Raw genomic sequence first — 5,228 nt, forward strand, 5'->3', positions numbered from 1 at the left:
GTGTCGGTGCGATGCGTGTGATCACGTGTGTGTGTGTGTCAGGCTGCAGACATCCAGCACAAGGTGCGGGTCTCCGGCGCTGTCTAATCCCTTCCCCGCCTCACTGCCGCAGCCTGAGTGGGGTTCAACCATGTGCCCCCTCCCCCGTTAATGGCACCCCACAGAATCATATACCGATCTATATATATATACACATATATATATAGCTGTCTTTATGTACCTCCTTATACACGCAGGTATCCCTCGGCTGGCACGGTTATGGCGCTGCCAGAAGCAAATCAAGCTGTCAGACTCCCTCACTGCCGCTCTGCCTCCTGCCTGAGGTGTCAGTCCTCCCCGTCATTCATACTCTGGATAAAAGGGGACTATGCCCTGTCCCGCCTCACTGTTTGTTTACATTGACAGTCATGGTGATTCACCAGGGCACTAATTCACTAGCTCTTTGTTTTGAAAACTGAATTAATTATTATTTCAGCACTAAATTTATGGCATCTTTTACCAGATCTATTATTCCATACACTTTTGGCCCCCAATTGGAGAATGGCTGGGGGGGCACATGTAGGTGTTATCTATTTTGTACTTCTTAAACATACATGCATGTATATGTCAGATTGTTTAGTTTTATATAATTCTTTTAGCCCCTCCATTGTATTTTTTAGGTTTAATAAATCCTAGAGTCACCCTGTTCACATACATTAACAGTAGTGTTTTAATGAAGACATGGTATTTATACAAGCGTGTCATATTTACATACACCATATGTTGGAAGCATAGCATTGTTCAAAATGTCTTGGTATGCTGAAGGGACCATCCCGAGACATTTTGGGCAATGCTATGCTTCCAACTGTGTGTGTGAACAGTTTGGGAAAGGCCCTTTTGTAGTCCAGCATGACTGTGCCCCACTGCACAAAACAAGGCCCATAAAGACATGGTTGGATAGGTTTGGTGTGGAAGAACTTGACTGGCCTGCACAGAGCCCTGACCTCAACCCCATCAAACACCTTTGGGATGAACTGGAAAGGATGTCATAAAAGTCCCTGCTGGTGTAATGTTCAGGTCTCCCAATACTTTTGTCCATATAGTGTATATTTAATTTGATACAACTAGGAATAATGATCCCTGGCCGTTTACTAAAGAATTATCATGTTTACTTTACAAAAATCTTCAGTTTTATAGCCCAAAAGATAGGTATAGCATATGTTATACCTAACATGCACACAGAGGCGAAGTTAACAGCTAAATCAAAAGTGCTTGAATAATTAAATATTTGAGCAGGCAATTAGAAATACAAATGTTTTAGAAGTAATTAATTAGAATGCAAAATATAATCAGAAAATTAGTGAATAGTTTGTGGGTTATTATTAGCCATTAGACCTTTAGAAAAATACTGTATTTGCTCGATTATAAGCAAAAAGTTTTTTTTTCATAGAAAATGCTCTGAAAAATGTCCCTTGTCTTATATTCAAATAGAGGTCTGACTACAAGACTTAGATCCAGATCCCCCGCAGCGCTGCAGGAGACCTGGATCCTCCTCTCTGGCAGCCGGTAGACGTCTGCACGATGCTCACAGACAACCTCCACTGCTGCCGGCACTTCTGCCGGGGCTTCTATGACGGAGTGCCAGCATGACATGACCTTCCGGTGCTCCATTATAGAAGCCCCAGCGGAAGTACCGGCCAGCAGCAGCAGCAGAGGTTGTCTATGCACATTGTGTAGACATTCACCGGCTGCCAGAGAGGAGGATCCCCCACAGCGCTGCAGGAGACCTGGATCCTCCTCTCTGGCAGCCAGTGAACATCTGCGCAACGCGCTCAGACCAATTCCGCTCCTACCCGACGCTTTAGCTGGGCCTTCTTTGACGCAGCACCGGCGAGACGTGACCTTCCGGTGCTCAGTCTTAGAAGCAGTGCAGCGGCGGACATCCCGGGTAGCAGCAGAGGTTGTCTGCGCGCAGCGGCGGCTTCCCCAACTTGACACCAGGGAGTCTGGAGCACGGGGGAATAAGTCTAGGGAGACATCGGTAAGTCAGGGGGATATATAGGTGGGTATAAGGCATATCAGGGAGGCAGAGTGGCATACAGGGGGGTATAAGGCATATCAGTTTACATGTGAATTAATATTTACTAATAAAACATTTTTCCTATAGTATAGTTTTATATTTAGGCTTTTTTTCTAAATTAATATACAAATTTTGAGGGGTCGTCTTATATTCGAGCAAATACGGTGATCCCCTCCCAACAATGGATTAATGGACTGCGCAAAAAAGGTGATTGTAGTAAGGATTTGATTCTTATTTGATTTGAATAACTAAGCTTTGGAGGGCCTTAGGGAAAAAACTGTGTTTTATTCCATAATACACAAGGTTTAAATGCCATGATACAAAACATACAGTCATTCACAATGCATTATGAAAGGCCTACTCATACCTTCTTACATTATGGCCTACCATTTATGTTAGAAAAAGTAGTATACTATACTCCTTGTTGTTTGGTAAACCAGTATTGATGTGATGATTTTACTTATAGAGCGCCAGCATATTTATTATTAGAAACATGGGAAACAAAAAAAAGTATTAACATTAAATTAGAGAAAATGCATGATGAACAATAACATGAAGAAATGTGACACATACTGGTATAGGATGAGAAGAGGGTCCTGCTCTTACAAAATTAAAATTAATTGAGAGTTTGAAAGGGAATGAGACCGAAGATAAGGGATTGCTTGGGTGGTGGCGATATCATTAGTTGTAATGTAAGGAAGTTTTATTTTACTGAGAGCATAGAAGATAAACAACCTCCCATCAGAAGTGGGAATAGGCAGACCAGGTGGGTCAAATGGTCCTTATCTGCAGTCAGATTCTATGTTTTGATGGATATAGCAAGGCTCAAGTGCAAAGTTAGTGGCCTAGAGATCTTAAAGGTGAGGAAAACAGATTTTTTAAATGTTTTATCAACATGGATGCTCGTAATTGTCATTAACACAGATAGATCTGTCAGAATCACACATCAATGATATTTACAACAGCACTGAGAAGTATAGGGAGGTCCTGAACAGGTGAAAGTCTCTTGTAAACTGGCAATGAAAATGTTAATTTAGTGCACAATTAAGGTAGTGTTTAGCTGTCTGAATTGTATTTCATATATTCAATTATGTTTTCTACAGGTATACACGTCATCGCAAAAAAAGTATTTTTAATATAGGAGTGGTCAATGAATAAGCAGCAGCCGTTTCTAGCGAACGGTTTTGGCAGAGATTACAGAATTTCTTAATCCTCTACTTATGCAACTATTTTCCAACGCAAAGAAAAAACATGTAAATTCCCTTTCATTCAGAGCTTAATCTCCTCCGAAACCTCTTACACCATGATTAGATATGACCCTGTGAATAATAGCAATCAATAAGTAGGTTACACAAACCAGCCACATCAAACAGGACATCTATGAATTCTGTATACTCCATGGTGGTCTTAGACAAGCATTACCCAGCAATATGTAAAATTCATTGTCACTCTCCTTTTGCAGCTAGACTCCAGTAAGTTTTTTGCTTAAGTGAACCAGACTTTAAATCTGTGATAGAGAGTAATATATTGTCTTCCATCGAGTCATCTTGTGGCTGTGTTGAAATGAACCAGCAGTAAGGTAAACAAATATTAATTGGGACTATACACCGAAGCTGAGCTGAGGATCCATACAGTTGTGTTTGTTGCAATAACACCCATGCAGGCCCGGACTGGGACAAAAAATAGGCCCGGGCATTTAAGCCTGAGCAGCCCATATTTATTTATTTATTTATTTATTGTTAAAGCCCACCCTTCATGTACCACCTTTGCATTTAATCATTCACACAAATCATTAACACATTCATTAATGCAGTCTCACAAATCATTCAAGCAATTCATCCTCACATGAATTCATTAATTGTCATACGCATTCACACAATTCATCCACACATTTATTCATTCATTCATTCTCATACGCATTCACACTACCCCCTCTCTTCATCTTATCTGCCCCTTTTCACTATGTAACCCCCTTCCCCACTTCTCAATATGTAGCGCCTTTATCTATCCCCTCCCCCTTTCTCACTATCTAACCCCCCTCTGCCCCTTCTCACTGCACCCACCCCCCTCACCCTACTTACCTTGTTGCCGAAGCAAGCAGCAACTGCGACCGCGCCTGTGGCAGGGCAGGATTGACTTAGGGGCTAATGGAGCTGCAGCTCCAGGCCCCCACCTTAAAATAGGCCCACTCAGGACCGGACTGACTGGTACTATATGGCCGCATTAACGCAGAGCCCCTTAAGCCCGCCGCAACTACCCCCTCCTAACTATCTACCCTCTCCCTCTTTGAAGTTCACTTACCTTTCAGGAGTCCTGTGGTGGGGGTGCAAGGCCTCTGTCTCCCAGCTCTGCCACTGTATGGAACAGTATAGAGTGATGGGAGTTATGATGTACTTTTAGAGCATAATTAGATCATGAAAAAAGACATTGGAAATGGTACAGCATAACACCCATCACTCTCACGCATTTACCAATCCACACACATACCAATCCACACACATATACACCAATCCACACACATATACCAATCCACACACATATATACACCAATCCACACATATATACACCAATCCACACATATATACCAATCCACACATATATACCAATCCACACATAAATCCCAATCCACACATATATACCAATCCACACACATACCAATCCACACATATATACCAATCCACACATATATACCAATCCTCACACATATACCAATCCACACACACACTAATCCACACGTATATCAATCCACACATATATACCAATCCACACATATACACCAATCCTCACATATATACCAATCCACACATATATACCAATCCACACATATATACCAATCCACACATATATACCAATCCACACATATATACCAATCCACACATATACACCAATCCTCACATATACACCAATCCACACACATATACCAATCCACACACACACTAATCCACACGTATATCAATCCACACATATATACCAATCCACACATATACACCAATCCTCACATATATACCAATCCTCACATATATACCAATCCACACATATACACCAATCCACACATATACACCAATCCACACATATACACCAATCCACACATATACACCAATCCACACATATACACCAATCCACTCTCACTTAATGCTTTCCTACCTTTCCTTTCTTCTTTCAGCTTCTT

The sequence above is a fragment of the Spea bombifrons genome, chromosome 1, assembly GCF_027358695.1.
Source record: "Spea bombifrons isolate aSpeBom1 chromosome 1, aSpeBom1.2.pri, whole genome shotgun sequence".
NCBI classification, from domain to species: domain Eukaryota; kingdom Metazoa; phylum Chordata; class Amphibia; order Anura; family Pelobatidae; genus Spea; species Spea bombifrons.